General features: G+C 50.4%; 1 long non-coding RNA gene across 1 annotated transcript in view; it reads left to right on the forward strand.

The window, feature by feature from the left end:
* Window positions 1–2,805: 2,805 nt before the first annotated feature.
* LOC129144964 (uncharacterized) overlaps window positions 2,806–21,911 on the forward strand; it is a 60,174-nt gene continuing 41,068 nt past the window's right edge. Inside the window, exons 1-2 of the long non-coding RNA XR_008549860.1 lie at window positions 2,806–2,869; window positions 3,552–3,643. This is a non-coding gene — a long non-coding RNA (uncharacterized LOC129144964). The remainder of the gene's footprint in view (window positions 2,870–3,551; window positions 3,644–21,911) is intronic.

A 21,911-nucleotide genomic window follows, 5' to 3' on the forward strand; every position in this document is an offset into this window, starting at 1 on the left:
ACCCTGTCTGCCTCTGGATGGGCTGCCTCACCCTTGTGCAATCAGCTGCGGAGGAGGGGCCCTCTCCTTTCAAGTGGACCTTCTGCAACTTGGCCTCAGGACTCTGTCACTCTTACAAATTATTGAGGACCTGAAAAATTATGTCCGTTTATCTTATGGACATATACCATATTATAAATTAAAGCTGAGACATCATAAGATGTTTATTCTTTGACAACCAGAATAAACACACTCTATGTTAACCTAATAGATTTTTCATAAAAAATTACTTTTTTTAACATGAAGGAATTAAGAGTGACATCACTTTCTGTTTGTTGCAAGTCTCTTTAATAATCCACTGAAGAGAAGGCACTGGGTTCTCCTGTCTGCTACTGCAGTCAATCTTTGGGAGCCTTTGGAAAACCCCACTGCACATTCCTAAGAGGGTATGTAAGGCAGGTAATGCCTCTAACCTGACAGAGTCTGTGTCTTAGAAGGTTTCTGGTGCAGCCCCTGCAGGGACTTGGGTTGTACCCTGGAACCCCCTGAGCTGCCCAAGGCTGCACACCAGGTGCTGAGCTCAGCAGCCCTTGGAGCTGCTAGATGGGTCGTGGGGCTCTGGGAGGGTGAGGGGAGGCTGAGAGCAGCTCCCCAGTCTATTTGGAGAGGCCGAGGGGAGAGGCAGAGTCTTCCAGGCAATGGGAAATGATTGGGCACATCTTCAAAGTGAGAGGTGAGGCACGGGGCCAAGGCGGCCGAGACCTCGAGGGCTCCGAGCACTGAGATCTCGAGCTCACTCCCACCCTGCCTGGTAACTCAGAATAAAGTTGATGTTCTGCAGTGACACTCAGCTTCCTTGTATGTTGAGGTTCAAATAGTCTCTTCTTTTTTTTTTTTTTTGTTAAAGATTTTATTTATTTATTTATTTATTTTATATATACCAGCACTGGGTAAAGTCAGAAGCACGGGAGGGTGAGAGAATTCACCAGAGCCAGAGCAGGGAGCAGAGCAGGCAGAAGGACCGAAGTACACTGCTGAGGGGAGCAGCGGGCGGCAGGAGAGGTCTGCGCGCCATGTGGGACCCTCCTCCGGTGGCCGGGGAGCAGCCGGGGATCGAACTAGCGCTGCAGAGGCTGCGGGCAGCTTCACAACCCAGCGCTCAACCGCTGCGCCACCGGGGAGGCCCCCAAATAGTCTCTTCTTAGATTGCAGAACTGTGGGTAAGTGCACAGAAGCTGAGCCTGCCTCCTTTCCGTGTGGGGCTGCTCTGCCTCTTGCATCAGATAGGTGCCTGGAGTAAATGAGGAGCAGGTGGGTGGGGTGGGGGAGATGAGAAGGACCTGCCAGTACTCTCAGCCCCGGGGGGTTCAGAGACTTACTGCCGAGGGAGGATCTGCGCTGCCCATCCTGGAATTGCCCTGGGTGGGTGGGGCAGCGGTGGTTAAAGCCCCACCTGGAATCTTCGGATCTGGGTGGGTGGCAGCAGTCTGCCCTTGGCCTCTGGTCTTTCTCTTGTGGGGCAGTGACCGCAGAGGACATGGAAGGAATGCTCTCTAGGGAACAGCAGAAGTCAGGGACCCCCCAGGCCTCAGAGAGCTGGAGGACATGCAGCTAGGTCAGGGGTAGTTCAGGGGTGTGTGATGGTCCACAGATCCCCTGATTGCCTGAACCCCAGCCCTGGCCACTTACTCGTGCCTCAGTTTTCTCATCTGTAAAACAGGGATGATGAGGGCAGCCCACGTAGTTGCTGGTAGCAAAGGGGCATGAGATAGAATGGATAAAGCATCTGGTTCTAAGCTTCCTTTCACTTCACTCAGTGCTGTTGATCATGTCCTGGTTCACAAGAGTTGCTCAATATGTAACTGTCGAACAAAAGCATTAATAAAGGCACACATCAGTGGCTCCGCCAATGCTGTTTCCTTCCCTAGGCAAGGCTTAGCCCAACTACCTGTAGCAGGGAAACAAACTCAGAGAGGGAAAGGGACTTGCTCAAGGTTATGCAGCGAGTTAGTGTCTGAGCTGAATCCTGAATAGAGGCTCTGCTACCATCAGCCACAAGACCAGGTGGAAGGAAGGGTTTGTGTGGGTGAGGGCTGGACTTTCTTCTCTTGCATGTGCATGCATGAGTGTGTATATGTGTGTGTGTGTGTGTGCATGAGTGCACGCATGTGTCTGGGAAGTCAGGAGACTAGCTTGCCTTCTTTCCAGGGCTCCTCCCTTCTGCCTGAAGGCCTCTTCTGGGTGGCTGGCTAGCCTGGCCCCTGCATTCCTCATTTATTTGGGATTTCTGTGAACCCCCTACAGGGTGGTGCTATCTTCTGAACCGAAGTCCTGTTAGCAAAGAGGCCATCTGGCATCTAAGAGCACCCAGGCTGTCTGCTCCAAGCATAGGTGGGAGATGGGGAGCAGATTTGAAGAGGAGGGCATGGTTACCACACTTTCCATATTCCGTCTCAGGGCAAACCCCATCCCTACCCCTAGCCCAGTGAACCCATCTTGGCCATAGGCTTGTTTTCCAAAGAGTTTTATAAGTCAGCGGCTCTGCTTGACTCTAGAATTTCTCACAACGTGGTCTGGGAACAAGAACAGTAGTGGGCTGGTTAGAAGGGCAGAATCTGGACCCTACCCCAGACATCCTTCCTCTTGTGGTCCCATCTGTGGAAGCCTAAAGAAGCTGCCCTAATGCAAAATGTGCAAGAGGCAAGGAGGAGGAAACAACATTTACTTGACATCTATTGTGTGCCAGGTATTTTCACATGTGTGGTGGCATTTCACACTCCCAGCCTCCCTGTGCCCTGAGTAGTATTCTGTTGATTCGACAGATAAGAAAACTGAGCCGCAAAGCAGTGGTGGGACTTGACTGAAGCTACAGAAACTGAAAACGGCAGAGGTGAGATTTGAACGTTTTCCTCTGCATGCAGAGGCTATGTTCTTTCTTTTGTTCCATGTTGCCTGGTTCTTAGTGAACCTGGGGATCAATAGCTAGAAACTGAAGGGCAGGCAGATTTGGACATGTGTCTAATCATCTGTATTGTCTAGAGGTTAGAAGGCTGATTGTGAGGTGGTGAGCTCTCTGTTGCTGGAAATATGCAAGTGGAGACTGGAAAGACCACTGGCCATGGTGGTGGTTTTCTGCATGTGCATATGCTTGCGTGTGTGTGTGTGTGTGTGTTGTGGCCAGGTAATCTGGAGGGCCTTCTTTCTTCCAATGTGGGCCTGCTTGGGCCTGCTTCAGGGTCAGTGCCCCTGTGGATGGAGGCTCTGCAGCCAGCTGCTCATTATCTGTGGCTCCTTTGAGGGGACCCTGCCAGCTCCCAAACAGGAAATCTGTCCAGAAAGCTGTAATTAGAGCTGGGAGCCACAGGCCCGAGAGGTGCCTGTGCAGCTTCAAGTGCAGACACGCTGCTGTGGTGAAGTCCCTGAGAGAGAACTCAAGGAGTCAGGTCCTCAGACCGGCTCCCTGCATGTGGCACCCCTGCCCCACCCATCCCTTGGAAGGAAACCAGCTTTCACTGGGAGCCTACTGAGTGTCTGGGTTTCACATCTGTTCTCTCATTTCCGTGCCTCCCCAGAGCCCTGGGAAGCTTCCACCACCATGCAGGTGAGGAGCCCGAGGCCCCAAGATGCCATATGACTCACTCAAGGTCATCCTGCCATGCTAGAGGTGAGTTTTGGGGCCCTGTGTTTGTGGATGCCGGTCTAACCTCTCCATCATTCCCAGGGAGGATGTCAGAGTCAAAAGTGGGGAGCAGTAGCTCAGGTAGAACCGACCAGAGTGGGTCCGGCTGAGTCCTGGGTCTGTCCTGATTGACCACGACTTCCCTCAGCCTCCTTGGAACTGTGTCGCGGGGCTGGGTCCCTGCTGTGCCACCCAACCGGGCTCCTGGGCAATCCATGGCCATGGCAGTGGCTTAAAAATGTGGGCACACGTTCTTGTACTCCTCCCTTTGAGAGAAGAAGTCTATGTCCCCTCCTTTTGAATGTGGGCAGATTGGTGTCTGCTTCACCCCAGTGAAGATGTCAGAAGGGATGTGAATCAGCAAAAGCTATGTGACTTCCACTTTGCTGGAACACCACTCTTGGAGCCTGGGGCCACCGTGCAAGAAGTGAGAAGAATCCAGTGATTCTTCTGGATTCCCAAGGCTGCCAGGTTGAGAAGAAGCCAAGGCACGTGGAGAGGCCATGTAGGCACTGTGGTCAACAGGCCCTGCTGAGCACAGCCAGCTCGCCTCCTCAGCTGTTTGGCTTTCCCCAGCAAAGGCCCAGACGTCATGGAGCAGAGACAAATCAACCCTGCTATGCTCTGTGTGAATGCCAGACCTACTGAATCTGGGAGCAGGATAAAATTGTTTTGTGCCACTGAGTTTTCAGGTGATTGGCTATGTGGCAATATACAGGTAACCTGGACAGATGCATCTTGTGGTCATCTCAAGGTCCACCCAGATCTCCTCCTCTGTCATGGGGAGGTTGGCTGGGTCACACCCTTAGTACAAAGCATAACTCCAAGGGGAATGGATGAGAGTGGGCGGGTTCTATATCTCCTTGGGATTGCACTAGCATAGCTTCCTCTGCCCACTCCTTGCTCAGAGATGAGTTCCCCAAGTCTGGGTCTGCCTCAGGCCCTTTATGAATGATTAAGAGTCCTGATCCCCTGTTCTACCTCTTCATTGTGGTGAGATCTTGGGCAAGTGACTTAACTCAGATTCTTTAGTCTGTAAGATGGGCATGATAAATACCTACGTCAGAGGGTATTATCAGAGCAGCGCCTGGCATATAGTAAATGCTCTGATTAGTGTGGCCCACCATTATTCCTGAAGCTACCCTCTTTCTGGTGCCTTGTGCCAACATATATACATGCATATATATATATAATATATATAATATATATATATACACATAATATATTATATATACAGATTTCATGTATAACTGACCAGTTTCTTTTTTTGCACTTGCTACCAGGAAGCTCATATGTAAAATTTTAAACCTTTTGAAACAATGTGTAATCTTCATTTTTGAACCAGCCAGATTTCTGGCTTATTTAATATCTTTACTTCTGTTTTGCTTCTTACTTTTCTTATCATTATTAACTTATGTTAAAAACTCTAATGTATGTTATATATCTGTTAAAACTCCCAGTGATTTGTGTTTGCTTTAAATCATTTTCCTTGCAACAAGGCAAGATATAACTGAGTGTACATGTACAGTACTTCTGAACACAATATTCCCAGAATGACCCAGGCTTAAGTGACAAATGAAAGAGTGTAGTTGTTGAATGTGCTTTTGTCACACAAGCTTGTCTCCCTCCAGATTTTGGCTATATTTACCCCAAGAGATATTGATGGTGGGCCATTGGACAAGTGGGGCAACAGAATCAAAGGATGTGATTTACCCAAGGTCATACAGGAAGTCAAAGAACTGGAGGACTTTTGTCTATGCCTGGGTCCACTCTATCATACCCCCTTTCACCTCAGAAATAGGGTTCTTACTCTCCAGTGGAAACTGGGGTGCATTGGTTCCTCGTCAATCACCCTCTGACAAGGGGGGTGGTCACAGTCCTTTGAGAACCCCCTGCCCAGACAAAGTCATCTATTGCCAAGCAACAAGGTTCTAGGGGATGCAGTCCACATCTGAGGACCTGCCTACTGTGTGCAGAAATGGGGATGGACTAGGAGGAGGTGCATGGGGATGGGGACTGTGTGTTGGGAAGGCTTCTTTTTTGATCTCAACCAGATATGAGAGTCTACTCCTCTGATCAAGTGGGGCTGCCATGTTTTCTCTGGAGCCATATGCTCTCTATATCCTTCCCATGAGGCCACCGTGTTCCCTTTGGTAGTGGTGGGAGTGGGAATTGCAATCTCCTTATCTGACACCCACCCCTGCCTGGGCGTCCAGCAGCTGTGTGTGCCTCCCTCTCTGAGTGAACTCAAACATGTTCTTTCACTCTGGGGGTCCAACTTTTGTCCTCTGCTTAATGGGACCCCGGGTCCTTACCCACTTCCTTCTCAGTGGTGTTGTGATAACCAGAGCCTATTTGTTCTAGAATGTTTTCCCAGCTCACATCTGAAATGTTGTGCGGGAATGAATCCCTAGGGGACTCTGCGTACCTCTTTGCTGCTCTCTCCTTGCTGAAGGAAACAAAACCCCTCCAAAAAAACAAAAGACATCAGTGCATCAGAATGCATGGAGCGGATGGTGGTGTTTGAATTGGAAATCACTGAGGTGGTTTGGTTTCTATTCGGTATCAGAGCTTTATTCATGCACTGAGAATTTGTTAAGATTTTGTTCTGTTCCCCAAATATTTATCGAGTGCGGCTCCGTGCTGTGAGCGGGAGCTGGGAAGTGACAGATGTGATGCGAGGCGGGGACCACCGCCTTGGAGGCAGTCAGACATGGCTCTCAGTTGCCACTCTGGTCCCTACTGCCTTGCTAACCTTGGGCAAATCACCTCCCCTCTGAGTTTATCCCATGTGTGAAGGGGACTATACTGGGACTTTCCTCAGACTGTTGTTGTGAGAAGTAAATGAAGAAATGCAATGTTTTTATTAATAGTGATTGGAATGCTGTCTGTGATTATTGTTTTATTAGGAGCGATAGAAAACAAGGGCCATGCTCCCAAGGCTGTCATGGTTCCGGAAGCTGTTAGTTTTGAAACAGGGAGCTTTGGGCTGGGGGAGCATACATAAGAAGCTGTGGGTGCCCAGGGAAGCCAGAGAGGCTTCTTGGCCTTGACTTCTTGCAGGCAGCTGTGAACCCTGCTCAAGCTGCTAGTGGAAGGTACATGTAAGATTTAGAGCGGATCCTTCTAGATTTCTGGTGATACAAATCTTGTGCATGTTAGCTATCTCACTCAGATGCTCCCCTCACAGTCTCCTATTGGCATTTCCAGGAAAATTATAACCATGTATATGTCTGGACTGAGTTCAGGGAAGGGGAGTGTAGTAGTGGGGAAGGAGTCTTAGTTGGCCATTGTGACTATAACAAATACTACAGACTATGCAGCTGAAGCACAGACATTTATTTCTCACAATTGTGGAGGCTGGGAAATCCAAGATCAGGGTGTTGGCTGATTCGGTGGGGACCCTCTTTCTGGCCTACAGGTGGTGGCCTTGCTGTGTCCTCCCATGGTGGACAGAGATGCCACATCTCTTAAATGTCTTCTTACATGAACATCAATCTTATGACCCTCCAGACATCCCTCCTCCAAACATCGTTACTCCCCCCAATGTCAACAATGTTAACGTTAGAGCATCAACCAATGAATTTAAGGGGGACACCCACTTGCAGTTCGTAAGAGTGGGTGAAGTCTTTGAAGGCTCCCTGATAGAGGTAGATTGGAGGAGTGTGGGGGAGGTGATTTCAGGTGAAGTGAGGCAGGGGATGCACATGTGCCTGTGAGTACAGGGCGGAGTGAGGAGACAGTCCCTCCAGGCACCCACCACCCTCTTCTCTCTCCTGCCAGCGCTTCCACTACCCAAGCAGTTCATGTTGGCATGCTCGGGTGCCAGCTCAGAAGTGACCAGGTAAGAGGGGTGTGCTGGTTCTCAGGTGTTGTGGGCAGGGCTGGGTCAGGGTTAGGGTGCGGTGTGGGGAAGACAGGTGGGAGATACACAAGCTATTTAGGTGACTGCAGCAGTAGTAGTCACCAGTGGGACTAAATTTCAACACATGAATGTGTCTTCTGGTTGGGCTGAGCTGCATGGAGCACCCATCAGCTCCCGATCCAGCAGCCTCATGCTGATGTTCCATCTGTGCTGCTGAATTTTCTCCATTTCCCCCTCATATTAATTTTTCACCTTTCTCACCTGCTCTGTGCTCTGGGAGGATGACTCCAGTGGACTGAAGCAAACATTATGGCCTTAAATTGCAACCATTTTTTAATGCTTGTCTATTTTATGGGTCAGGAACTCAGAATATGCATAGCAGGGTTAGTTTGTCTCTGACCCACGGTGTCTGGAAACTTGGACTGGAGGCCTCCAAGGCTCCCTCACTTATATGTGTGACAATTGGTGCTGCTGTTGCCTGGGCCCTCTGGCAGTCTACTGGAACACACCCACGTGTGGCCTCCCCATGTGGCTGCTTGCACTGTTGCACAGTATGGTGGCTAGCTTTGAATAGTGAGCATCTTCAAAGAGAGCCATTATGGAAGCTGCATTGCCTTTTATGGCTTAACAGATGTCACACTTTTTCTGTGATCACAATCATACTCAGATTCAAGGAGTGTTCAAGTCCCATTGTAAGAAGAGTATGTGGAATGGGAGACATTGAATCAGTTGTTTGGAAAATGAAATCTGCTACAGGATGAATCCACATCGCAGAGTCCTTCAGTCACAAACTCAATTATTGATGCAATCAACAAACATTCCATGGCTTCCATTCTGTTGGACTGTGGTTTAGTAGTAATGACTGTTCTTTTACCAAATGCTGCAACTCTCATGCAGCCCTAACTCCACGGGGGTTTCTGGGATGATTCTTTCCCCTTTCTATTTTAGCCCTAGGGGTGGCAGTAGCTCCCACTGCTAGTAACCCCAGGGTGCTATACCAGCCCTTTGTGGATTCCTTTAATCCTGTCCATGATTTTTTTTTTAAATATCCAAAAGGGCAGGTTTATTATAAAAGGGAGAGAAAAGCACAGGACACTTGCACAGACACAAGCAGGCAGAAACAGCTGCCCCAAAAGGGACAGGTTTGCTTAGAGAGAGGTAGATTGGAGGAGTGTGGGGGAGGTGATTTCAGGTGAGGTGAGGCAGGGGATGCATATGTGCCTGTGAGTCCAGGCACAGGTGGGCAGCCTTGGGAGGAGAGCTGCCGCTGCTGCTTTGCAAGGGGAGAAGGTCAGTGAAGAGAAGCAACTGCATTGTCACAGGTGGGCAGGAGGGCTGCTGCCTGTGTTTTTGAAGTCCCTTCATTAAAGTCTCTTAGTCACTCTCTCAACTGATTTTTTCCTGCCAGGCCTGTCACGGATGCACCAAATATCCTAGAAAGAAACAGGCTTAGGATGCCCAAAGTCCCATAGTGAGTGCCTGGAAGAGGCAGGATTTGAATTTCCAGCTCCATGTCCTGTGCTCTCTTCCAGAGCACCACTGGAGATGTGCAGTCAAGGGAGCTCATCTGCACAGTAGAGTCAGCCTAGCTCCAAGCCTTCTTCCCCAAAACCTGGTTCCCCAGGTGCAAGTTTCCTGGTAACTGATTCCCTGGGAGTCAAGTTCCCCTGAGGATCACAGTTCTCTTTGAACCAGGTTCCCCTGGGAGCCCTCTAGTGCTCCCTTTTCTGCTGCAACCAGCTCCTGGCCTGGTGCGGCTTCATTTATGTTACCTCCAGGCTGGTAACTCCCTTGGCCCACCAGCCCCAGGCTCTCCTTAGGTCAACAAGAGGACAGCATGAAGGGGCGAGTGAACCCCTCCCCCACCTGCTTACATCTACTGGGTAATCAGGTTTATTACTTCTTTACAGCTGGACTCTTTGGCCAGAGAGGTGAAGGTACTTGCTTTTGGCCACACAGCATGTGAAATGAGACTTCTCAATCTGGCGTCAATCCTGCACACCTACTAGTAGTGGCCAGTAGAGTTCTTACCTGATGAATTATATGATGGTGATGAGCACCAATGCTACTCGGGAACTTGACCTACATCATCACCTTCAATCTTCCTCCTTAAGAGTATTCAAAATTTGGGGAGTTTCTCTCTCTCGTGAAAGTTCAGGGTGGCTCCTGGGGTGCGCAGCTTTCTAATGGTTGCTCACAACTTCCCTGTGTAGCAGGCGATCACTCAGTGATGGTGCCATGACTTACTCAGGGCCACACAGTTAGTAAGAGGCAGAGCTGGGATTTGAACCAGGCTCTGTCTGACCGTAAGCAGCATGCGCATCAGTTCTCTCCGCCCACGAACAAGCAGACTCAAAAGGATTGAGTGACTTGCCTCAGGTCACAACAATGCAGGAGCAGTGTTCCCCTCCAGCCAGGTCTCCTCTCTGTGTCTCCTTTGTGTGAGTGAGTGTTCAAATTTTTCTCTAACTGCCAATCTGGTGCCGCCCCCTCATGGGAAGCACTTGCAGGAAGCTTAGGGGTACAGAGGTAATTCCATTAAGTGGTTTGTTCCTTGAGTGCAGGGTTTACCTGTCTTAGTTCATCCTAACTCCCAGCTCAGAGCCTGGGTGCAGCTTAGGGTATTGGCATTTGGGAAATACGTGTTAAATGACTCAATGAGAGAGTGAATGAATGAATGAGTGAATGAGTGACTTCCGAGACTGGGAAGTGAAACAGTCAGGAAGACGACTGAGGGCCCCAGGTGAGCAGAGAACTGCCTTTCACTGGGATGACTTCCTGTTGATTTATTCTAGGGGAAAAAAACATAAAAATACAAATCTGACAACAAAGCAAGGCTGCGTGATAATTCTATTCCCAGATCAAATCATAGCACGGGGAATGCGTTATCATCAACGTGATTACCTTGGGGGAACAGAGACAGGGCGTTTTATTAAATGAGGCAATCTCGCTAAAAGGAAGCCTTACATTAGACTTTAGGCCTTAAATAATATTAGTGTCAAGAGCTGACAAACATTGCACACGTAGTGTCTGGGAGCAAACCGCCTTGGAGTATGTGGCTTTAGAGGGGGGCGCTGCACTGGAGTGACTGGGGCAAGTGGCAGGTGGTTCTTCTGTTCATTCTGGTGGCTGCCAGGTAAAGCAGCTCAGATACAACCTTTCTTTTAGGCCAGCGGGCCTCTCCCTTCTGGTGGCAGGGGACAGAGAGGCCCTCTATATCTCTACATGAGAAGGTTCTGCATTTCCTGCCCTGGGTGCAATGAACTTGGAATTGAACAAGCCCCCACCAAATGGAGGTAGTGATCAGCTCCCAGATGGGGTTCCCTTCCTGAAAACATGTTTAGGCTACCCTGGGATGTTGTACCTAGTCTTTCTGTGCCCTGTTACACCCCTTCCTCTTCCTCCATCTGTCTCTGTCCTGATGGGGAATCCAGCGCTAACACGACTCAGTGGTTCAGAGCATGGTCTTTGGAGCCAAGGAGGTCACAGGGGGCTGGGTTCTAGCCCTGCTTCGCAGACCCTGTGACCTTGGTTGGGCATGTTAATCTCTTTGGATGTCAGTTTTCTTGTCTGTAAAATGGAGTACTGGCTCTGATCTCATAGGCTTGTTCTGAGAACTGAGTGAGTTACTCCATATAAAACTCCTAGAATAGTGACTGGCATACAGGGAGTGTCCCACTCAGGTTCTCCTTGCTCCTGTCTCTGCATTGAGCCTCCTTCCCCAAATGCATCCCCCATACCCCTACCTCCTAGAAAAGGATAACAGGCTGTTTTTCCTCCTGTCTGGTGGGAGAAGATCATTTCATGGAGACACTATTCCATCTGGGAGCTCCCAGGGGTCATCCAGTCCAGAGGCTCCTGTCATTGATGGGGAAACTGGGGTTCCAGATAGGACCTTCCAAAGGGCAGCAAACTGGCTATTGCCCTGGGTGTTGGCTCAGGCCATGGAAGACAGTCCTGAAATCTGCCTGGGGCCTCACAGGTTTCCAGAAATCCAGCCCAGTGTACCTTGAGTCCAAATCCCTACCTCTCCTTTACCTTTCAGCCATGGGATAATTTATGGAGTTAAATTAACAACAATATCTCTCATTTTCCAAAATCTAAGTGTGCTGGGCCATGTGCTGACTTTGACACGATGAACAATGCCATCTAACCAGTGAGGTGGCATTCCCAGTTGCAGAGGAGTAAACTGAGGCTCAGTTAATCAATTGGTTAATTGACTGGTCCAAATCACACAGCCAGTGGGAAGTGGAGGCACCTGGGGCATAGTCTGATGCTGGGGCTGGCTCAGATAGAAACGGCAGATCCCAGGTTACAGAGCAGGGCCCTTTCCTTGGCAAGGCCAGTGACAGGATGGTAGCTTGGGATCCATTTCTTCTCTGTTGACCTTAAGAAGTCAATTACCCTTTCTGAGTCTCAGTTACATTCCATGTAATGCTGGCTACTGTATCTGCAGTGCTCACTATGAGGCTTAGAATCCAGGAGTTCTAGGGTGGAAGGGTTTTATAGCTCATCTGCCAGGCCCAATATCATGCCAGAGGGGTTAACAACATACCAGGGTCATGGGGGTGGGGATTTGGTGCTTGACTGCAGAGGCTGTGCAGCATAACCTGATTTTCAGTTTTACTTCCTGGGAGGACTTGCACCCCAACACTGTCACCCATGTTGGCTCATCCCACTCCTCTATGGCTCTGTCACTGTCCACCATGTCTTTCTCATGTTACCTCTGCAGCCTCTTCACTGTCCTCTGTGCTCAGCCCAACTCAAAGAAGGAACAGGACAGAGCAGTAGGGACTAGGTTGGGGTTTATGGGAGCTCTTGTCCAGTCCAGCTTTGATATTGATGGGGTGTCTGGATTCTGCAAGTACCTCCTCTTTCTGGCTCTTGGAGTCAGACGGGACCATGGTTTCACCTATTAAAAGCTAGACAAGTTCATCTTTCTCCAAAGTACATTCCTTGCACATCCCCCGTTCAGCTCCCAGGCAGTACACAGAGCAATTCATCATGAAATTTTTGGGAAGTGCTGGGTTAAACAAAGTTAAACAGTTTTCGTCTCTCAACTCTTCTTTATTTAAATAATTGATTTAATTTCAAAGGCAATGCCTGCTCCCTGTGACTGGCGAGGTGTACCGAGGTGCTCACAGCAGATGCCGGTGGCCACAGCCTTCGTCACTCTCACTCCGCAGAGCAGGTGACGCGGACAGCATGGGCTGTATTTTTGCACTTCCCTCTTGGTTCTCGAAAAACACACATGCAAACACATATGTGCGCACATAGGGTGTTTAAAAGCCTTGTCTTGTTTTCTCTGAACGCCTTGTCTGGAATGTGCTGTGGGCCTGAGACCCACAGCAGCTATGCTGTGTCACCTTCCAAGTACTGGACCCTGCGCATCCCCACAGAGCATGCTGGGGCACACCCTGGCTAGGCTGGTTGACATGACCCCCGCACTCAGGCCTCAGTGACTGGCAGGTTCGCAGGTGGGTGCAGGCTGCTGGGAGTAGATGAGAGCACTCGGGAGCCACACTAGCACAGAAGCACTGGGCCTGGGTGGGTGAATGGAGCACCAGGGACTGGGGCCTGCTGAGCTGGTTGAACTTCGCCTGCTCCTGAGCATGCCAGGGGCAGAAGCGCGCCATGCCTGCAGGGAGCAGGGGAGCTCCTATGTTGGCGCTCATGTCTGAGGAAGAATAAGAGCCCGACTTGGCCCTCAGAGTCTGGTTTTAGCTTAGGTGGATGCTTTGGCCTGACCAGTCCCCTCAGAGCGGGCCTCTGCCCATCATCTTCACTGTGAGCCCCGGGTGTCAGGGACATGCCTGGGATCAGCTAGGGACTTGGCATAGGTCCAGTTCACAAGCTAGGACCCAGGATCTTATCCAGACTCCTCAGGTGACTTCAGGTGGGCCATAAAACAATTTGGGGAGCCAAACCCAGGTACCCAAAAACTCTGGTTTTCGGTCCTGGTCTGCCACCCAGAATACTGTCAGACCCTGAGAAAACCTCTAACTTCTGGCCCAGGTCTCTATCTTCCCAGTTGGCTAACACTGGTCCTTGGCTTTGCAGGGTTGGGGGGGGGGGCGGTGGTTACAAGCTCCTTTGGGGAGCCTGGGCCTGTTTCTCAGAGCTGCATACAAGTGTCCATGCATCAGTGTTGTGTAGGATGTGAAGGGGGTGGCCTCCTGTAGCTTGAACACTTTGGGATAATGCTTAATTTTTGAGGACCTACCTACTGGGTAAATGGCTTGGGGGGGCAGAGGCATGGGGAATAAGTGAATTTGTGGTCTCTGGGACCATTCAGTTTGGCCGAATGGTCAAAATGCAGTCACATGGAGCTGTTCACATGTCCAGGTGAATGTCAGAGAAGGTGGGAGTTCCCAGGGGCTAAGACAGAGCATCTCTGTACCCAGAGTGGTCAGGGAGGGCTCCCTGGAGGAAGCTAAATCTTGAGGAGTGGACAGGATGTTGTTCTTGGGCAGGGGCACAGTGTAGAGAGGCATGGAGTTATGAGGAATCAGTCCTGGACAACTTTATTGGGAAGGTGATTTGGTGACCCTCCAGGGACCCCAGTGAGGGGCCGAAGGATTGACTTTTATCTCCACTGTTGGTTCAACTCTGAAGGCAAGAACCAGGCAGTGTCAGCTGCCTCCACTTTGGGGAGGAAATCTGGCCTCTGTCCCCATAACGAATTCCCACAGCCCAGAGCCAACTGAGGGATAAACATCTTTAATCGTTAATTACTGTCCGTAGTGTGATTTTATGACTTTGCAGATAAATGTTCTCTAAGGGAGTGTCAGCATTACGGACTTCCAGTTTAATGATCTGGGGTGATGATTTAAGGGTGGGGTCCCAGGCTGGAGAAAGGGAGCAAAAGCTACTGGGAGCAGGGTGGGACCCCTTAGGAGGAAGGCCCAGGATTCCTGCCGGGGTGGGGCAGGGCTAGCCTGAACCCCAGCATCCGGCTGGGTGCGGCTGGCTGCTCCTTCCCGACACTCTGAAGCGGTCCACTTGCTGGCTGCTCCCTGTGACCCACATCCCTGGCCAAGCATTGCGGGACTTTTGGAAACAGAGGTCCTCCCAGTCCTTCCTGCTGTCTGCTTCCTGAGCCTCACCTGCTGATAGCCTCTCCCCTCTTACATCTTCTTCAAGACTAGTTGCTCACCAGGAGTTCACTTTCCCTTTCTCAGGACACATCTCTACTTCCCACCTCTACCTACCCTTTAGCCTACTGCTGTTAAGGAGCCTCTGCAACCTGGGGCTTAAAATCGCCCTCTCCCATCTTCCCTGAACTGGAGGCATTTCTGATTCTACTGCCAGGCTCAGGTTGGGAGCTCTGGGAGGCCTGGGGCTGCAGGATGCATCTTTAACCCCCTCCAAAGCCAGGCTGGCAGGAGCACATGGGGGAACCTTCTTTAGTGGTCACAGCATTTGGCTCTCTTTCAGGAGAAGAGCTGCCCTGGGGCAGAAAAGGGCCAAGGTTATTCCTCACTGAGCCCTACTGTGTGCTGCATGCTGGAACTGGGCAAGGCCCTCTCCATGCCTTTGCATGGGGTCACGTCTCTGGAGCCAAACTACCTGGGCTCAGTCTGCTGCCCTCTGTCCCCTCTGCTTGGACTTAGGCAAATAGCTCAACCTATATTTTCTCTTCTGCAAATGGGGTTCCCAATAGTACCTGCCTCATAGGTTTATTGTGAGGATTAAAGGAGTTAACACGTGGGAAGTTCTTATTGCATTTTCCGCACAAAACTGTGCTGCTAATTTGCTGTTAGTAGTCTGTTTCCTGGATTCCTTACAAACTCCAAGTGATGGACAGGGATGATACGATGAGAAGCAGAGAAGTGGACTGATCAAGGGTTTAGGTACAAGCTGGTCACCCTGTTTCATTCCTGGTAGATAATTCACAGTGGGCCTGGGAAAGGCGATTGCTTTCCCTGGGCTGGAGTTTTCTCATTTGTAAAATGCTGATAATAATAGTAGCTTCCTCCTAGGATTACAGCTCTGATTCAACGCGTTAAGACCCATAAGGTAGGTCGCAAAGCATGTAGCAGGCTCTCAATAAATGGAATGTTGCCTCTAACTGGCAGATGGGAAAGCAATTCAGGGAGGGGAGGGACTTGCCCAAGGAGGTCATCTAAACTCAGCTCCAGACGAGTCCAAAGCTGAGGCCTGTTCTTCTTGAGCTCCCTCTCCCCCATGGATAAGGGTCAGGTTCCGGCTTTTTTGGGTGCCCTAAGTCCTTTCTTTTGTGCCTGTAATTGGAAAACCCTCACCGACCTCCTCCCACCGGCCTGATGTGTGAGCTAATTGAACTTTGGTGAATTGAAGTCTCCAGGGCACCTTTCCTCCAGAAAGCAGGGCCAGCCAAGGCCATTCCACTGACCTCAGCAGGCATGAAGGGTTCCTGGCCAATCAATCCCCTTTATGACCAAGGCCACCAATTTTCTCCCCTTTACATTCGCTCTCCAGTAGCCTGGTGTGTCCACTCAGCATGTGGTCAGGAAGCTGGGCCCACCTCCCTTGCTTTTGATTTTATTTTTCTCCTGCCTGGCCGCCCTGCCACGTGGACAGTTTGTCAAGTGCAATTTCTGTCTCTTGCTGCCGGCCTGCCCTCTGCAGTGTGCTGACCGGGCAAGCAGCATCGGCTGCTCGGTGCCGCAGACATCATTCTCCTGTGATAAGGGCCAGTGCGCACCCTTGAATGAGAACTTGTCGTTCCTCACTGTCCCAGACAGCCAGGCAGGCAAGGCCGCCTCTCAGACCCAGAGTGAGCAGACAGCCTGGAACAGCCACAACAGGTCCTGCAGGAGGCAGATAGGGTGCCCTTGAGGTGCTGAGCACAGGGCTGCCAGAGAACAGAGCTTCAGGCTCTGCCCTTGGGGAGACAGGTGCATGTCTTCATCCACATGGCTGCACATACCATCAGATAGGCTGGAACTCTGGGGTGAAGCCAGCTTGTGTGCTCATAAAAATGGCTAATGACGTGGGCCTCCCCAGTGGCGCAAGGGGTTGAGCACTGCACTATGGGGCAATCCGCAGCCTCTGCAGCATGAGTTCGATCCCTGGCCAGCCAGAGAGAAACCCACATGGCGAAGTAGACCTCTCCTGTCTCACCCGCTGTTGCGCTCAGCAGTGTATTTCAGTCATTCTGCCTGTTCTGCTCCCCACTCTGTCTCTGGTGAATCCTCTCACCTCCTGCATCTCTGGCCTGTACCCTAGCGCTTGTATGCATAAATAAATAAATCTTTAAAAAAAATGGCTAATGACATGAGGTCACATTTCATCACATGTAGGTGCCACATGTGAGGGATTTCAAATGTGCCTGTGTATTCTTTAACACTCCACCTTCAAAAATGTAGCCGAGTTCCCATCCCCTTAAATACGGGTGGCCATTCCCCTTACCCAGGCCAGGGAAAAACCCTGGGTAGGGTAGAAATGACAGCAGTGATCAGTGCTGCAATCCCCTGGACACCCAAGGCCAAGACCCTGGCTAAGATCCTCGAATCCACCAAGGGTAGATACTTTTGTTTCTATCCCTTCCTCAAAGATGAGGAAACTGAGGCAAAGCCAGTTTAAGCAAATCACTCACTACATCAACTAATAAGTCACAAAGCTGGGTTGAGCCTTCAGGGCCGGGTCCTCAGCCTCATATTTAGCCCCTAGGCTACCCTGCCACATGGAGCCCCCTGAGCTACTTGTCATGAGGCCTGGCGGTGGGTCCCAGCACCTGCCTCGAGCAGTGTCCTCTCCTCTCTGGCTGGGTGAAATGGGTGTGCTGTTCCCTATAGGTGACTGTGGAACTGAGAAGATGCATGAAGAAAAAGGACCGAGGGTTACTTCAGAGCCCACCTGGAGTTCTGGGGAGGTGGCAGGAGGCCTGAGAGGTGGGAGTCAGCCCCCTTCCTGGAGGAGGAGGACGCGGGGGTCCCGGTCAGCAAGGCGGAGGAGAGGATGGTCATCACATGGACTGCGGACACAGGGGCTCTGGAAGCTGCCCTGGCTAAACTTCGCACACTGTAGACAACTTTAACAAAATGCCAAACAGATACTGCTTGAGCAGGACCGTGTGGTTTTGGCAGCCATCTCAGCGAATTCTCATTTCATCCTGGGTGTGTCAGATTAGTGACACCCCACCACCTACCAGTCCCCCAGACAAGATCTGAGGGGTTCTCTGTGTTCTTTCTGCCACCCAAGTCCCTCCTTTGTCAGCTACTGGCATGTCCTGCCTCCTGACTTTTCTGCTTCTTTCCACCCTACTTCTATGCTGCTGGTCTTCATCTCCTGGTCTGCCAGGTTACTCCCATCATCTCCTGGCTGCTTTTCCTCCACTCAGTTGCTCTTTCCTCTGCCCATTTCTTCACCTTTCAGTCTCAGGGAACTTCTTAAGGCACCACAGAGTTAATCCTCCTTTTTTCCCTTTCAAATTCTCAGGGCTTCCACAGACCTCAAGATCAGGTTCAAATCCATAAGCATATTTAATGGAACCTTTTGTGTTTCACCCCCCAGGGACACAAATCCTGAGTCATGTCATTGAACTAGAAAACTACTCTAACTAGAGGTTATGGTGGTAATCAGAGAAGACTTCCTGTAGGAAATGACAACTAGGCTGGGGCTAAAGAGAATCCATGCCAAATGCCACACACCGGAAAGGTGCTCTGGGATGACAGCCATCGAGAACCTTCCTTGAGTTGTACTCCCCAATCCCTGGGCCCTCTCTCCCCACCCCTCCCACTCCATGCCTTGGGATTTCCGAGAGGAAACAGACTGTGGGGTCATGCCTAGTTGTGCAGCATGGACTTTCTGGGAAATACCGCTGGCCAGTGGCTGCCATCCACACAGGAAGGGGGATGCAGTGCTGGTTTTACTGAGCCCAGATAAACAGCCCTGGAATGACCAGAAAGGAAGCTTCTGTGTGGGAGCCTCATGTGTGCAGCATGTGTTGACCAGAATTGCCACACAGATAGGAGGTAAAATGACTAGAGGGGGCTGCATCTTGGGGAACAAGAGAACACCCTGCAGGACAGAGAAGGGGTCATGATTCTCTCCCTAAGGGGCCCAAGGAGAGCCTTGGATGAGTTCCCCAGTGAAAGGAGGAGTGTGCACTCTTTAAGCCATCTGCTCAGGTGTGTCTGTGCAGGGGGCATGCCATGCCTAGGAAGCTGGGCCGCCTAAGTGATGTGTTTGTTCAGGAAACAGGACTGACCTAAGTAATGATTTGAGATGAAACAGTCTCTCTTCATGGTGATTTGTCTCAAACTCAGCACTTGACTCAAGGAGTAACAAGGACCCCAGAAAGGACAAGACCTGGCCTCTGTGAAGATGATAGATCACAGCCCTCCAGCTGCCAGTTGCTACCAATGTAGGATTCTAGGAACCTGCTTCCCCCTTTGAGGATCTCAGTCTTCCCATGCGTGAAATGGGAATGTTAGCAATAAACTCTCTGCCTCCAGTTGGAGGGTCATATAGGTTAATGAAGGTAAAGTTACACAGGCATTTAGTGAGCTATGTACACCACGATTGTGGGTGCAGGGGATTAGGAGATTTCATCCTCGCTGTCATACAGCTTACAGTCTGTTAGGGAGGTGGAAAAGTAAAAATCCCAAGTGGAAGGTACTCTGATGGGACAGTACAGCATACAGCAAGGAGCACCTCAACTAGGAGCTAAGCTGATGTCTGAAGGAAGGAGGAAGATGCAGGTAGGAAGGATGGGAAGGTAGACTGTTCAGGGTAGAGGTCAGGGAGAAAGTGGAAGGAAGTCATCTGAATGACTCTTACTTGTTCAACATTTTTAAAATATTGTCTTTTGGAAGTTTGGTAGGAGTTGATGAGAAACAGAATCTGACAAGTACTGTGTGTCTACCATTGGTGGAGAGAAAAGGGTTCTGGATGGCGGGCTTGACTGTTCGAAATAGTTAATCAGATGCAAAAATTAATCTTAAGAGGAACCCCAGAAATTAGTGTACCATCAAAGAATGCAAAGATGTAGGCCTATAACATATCCCCACTCAACTCACAGTTTGGTTCATGCAAACACCAAGTGGAACAAATATGTTGAACTATCACCTCCACCAAGAAAACCTGATGGACTTACCCTGGGCTGAGTGAGTTATGACCTCCTGAGAATCCCCATGACTCCCAACATGGGCCCCACTATACCTGCATCAGCTCAGGGACACCTCAGACCCTCCTGCCAGTTGAACCATCCCAGGGCAGAAGGTCTCTGGTCTAAGTTGTTATCTTGAATGATTGGCAGTTGTTTGTATGGTGGCCTGGTGACAAGTTCTAGTGCCTTCCAATCTGCTTCATATCTGCAGTCCAGGAAGGCAGGATCCCTGAAAGGGGGCTTTCAGAGATATCAGCCCACTCTGGGAAAATCAGACTTACCACATGCAGATATTTGCTAATGGAGACCCTCATTACTTGTCATAGCATTAATTTTAGGAGATAGTCCTCATGCACATTAGGAAGCTATTTTAATGTCACACGAATTAGACCCTTTATTAGCCATTGGAGGTCAGGGAGGTAATGAAGTACTTGAGATAGAAGGGAGAAATCACACTTCACCTTGAGTCTAGTCATTTCCCCCGTGTTTCACTGGAGTCAGCTCATCTGTCAGGCACTGCCCACGGCAGGCAGAGGGAAGGCCTGCACGGATGATCTGATTTGTTGCACATCAGGGCCAGACTGGTGTGCATGCATGTCTAGGAGCACAGAATTACAGTGTGTGTGTGTTAGAAGCTCGTGTGTATGTTCACACGTGTGTGTGTGCGCGTGTTTGTGTATCTAGCAGGGAATTGCATGTGTGCAAAAAGCATAAGTGGATCCTATGCATTTAGTACGTGTGTAAAGAACTTTCTAATTGAGCTGGAGGAAAACAGCACAGGATCCCTGTGGAGTAGTGACCTCCCTGTTATTTGAGGTTCTCATCGAATCTCTAGATTCAATGGCCTCTCTGAAAGACCCCTTGTCAGGGAACAGGGCCTGGCAGACATGGCAGGCAGACTCTCAACTTTGAGATCCCAGGATTCTAGATCTCTGAACTGGGATCTAGGAGATCTGCTTCCTTGAAACAGCATTGCCTAGTGGCCAGAGGGACTCCTTTGCCCCCTTAGGGTCTCACTCTCACTGCCCAAGGGGCTCTAGATGGAACCAGGAAACCATGGGAGATCCATTCAGGCCCTTTTTGTAGGATTTTGGGCCAGGCTGGCAGGCTCTCAAGTAGCTACTGGGTCCTCCAGGCCAGTTCTGTTCTTCCAGGTTGGGATAATCAGACCTGCTCTAGGGTGTCCGCGCCTTTCTCCGGGGCTGTCAACTTTCCTAGTGATGCTTCAGGAATACCCACATGTGTCCTTCGGTGAGTCCCTCCCCCATCTGCCACTCTGATTTCCTCTTGGCTCTGGGAGAGATGCTGAGGCTGCAAGGATCACAGCTTCTCTGATAAACCAGCACATGTGAGGATTCCCCTCTACATGCTAGGGTGTGGAGCAACTTTAAAAGGCCTGGTCTCCTTTGCACTCATGTGTATTCACTGGCACTCCTGGGGTGCACTCATATGCCATGGAAAATGGCCCAGCGCTCCTTCTGGCAGCCCAGGGCTCCATGGCCCCACAGTCACACTGTCTCTCAGGGCCCAACACTTTATAAGTCTACCAAGGGCTTCCTTCTCCACTTCTCAAAAACCCTCAGTAGCCCTGGCAGCAGCCTCAGCACCTAGGACTGTGAGGAGAGGGTGAAAACATGTTGAAGCTGAGGCAAGAAGCCAGGGACTGAGCTGGGTCTAAAGACCCTGTACCCCAGTGGGGGGACCTGTACTCACACTTCCTCTCTTTGCTTCTCATGCTGACTATGGATATTTCTCCCAGCAGAGGCTGAAGCTTCAAGCTAAGGGGGTAGCACGGGAGGGCTGGAAGATGGCCTCTTTAGAGTCATCCTCCAGGCCTGGCTGGGTTCCGCTGTCACCTTGGGCAGGTCACTTCATCTTTTTGGACCTTCCCTTTTTCATCTGTGAAATCTTACAGGAGGAAATGAGGACTTGGGGAACTTCTAGGTATGTCACCTGTGGTGATATTTCCTCCTTTTCCTTCTTCTTAGACTAAGTGGATTAGAATAGGTCTTGGGTCTTTTCTGCCAAGGGTCTATGTGGGAACTAGTTCACCTGTGAGTATTCTGGCGTGGTTAAGCCCCTTCATTCCTACTCTGTCCCTCAAGCCCTCTTGTTCCCTTTCTTTCTGGGCTGCCTGGTAAGCTCAGGTGGACCCATACTGGTGGGAGAGAGGACAAGGTGGGAGAACACAGAGCCAGGGTGGGTGGGCAGGTGTGGGGCACTAGTGCTTCCCAGCCCTGCCTTCTTTCCAATTCCACAGGGCCTGAGTGGCCCAGAAGGGCCCTCATCACATT

This window comes from Talpa occidentalis, unplaced genomic scaffold, assembly GCF_014898055.3.
Source record: "Talpa occidentalis isolate TD23 unplaced genomic scaffold, MPIMG_talOcc4v2.1 talOcc4.8, whole genome shotgun sequence".
Classification (NCBI taxonomy): domain Eukaryota; kingdom Metazoa; phylum Chordata; class Mammalia; order Eulipotyphla; family Talpidae; genus Talpa; species Talpa occidentalis.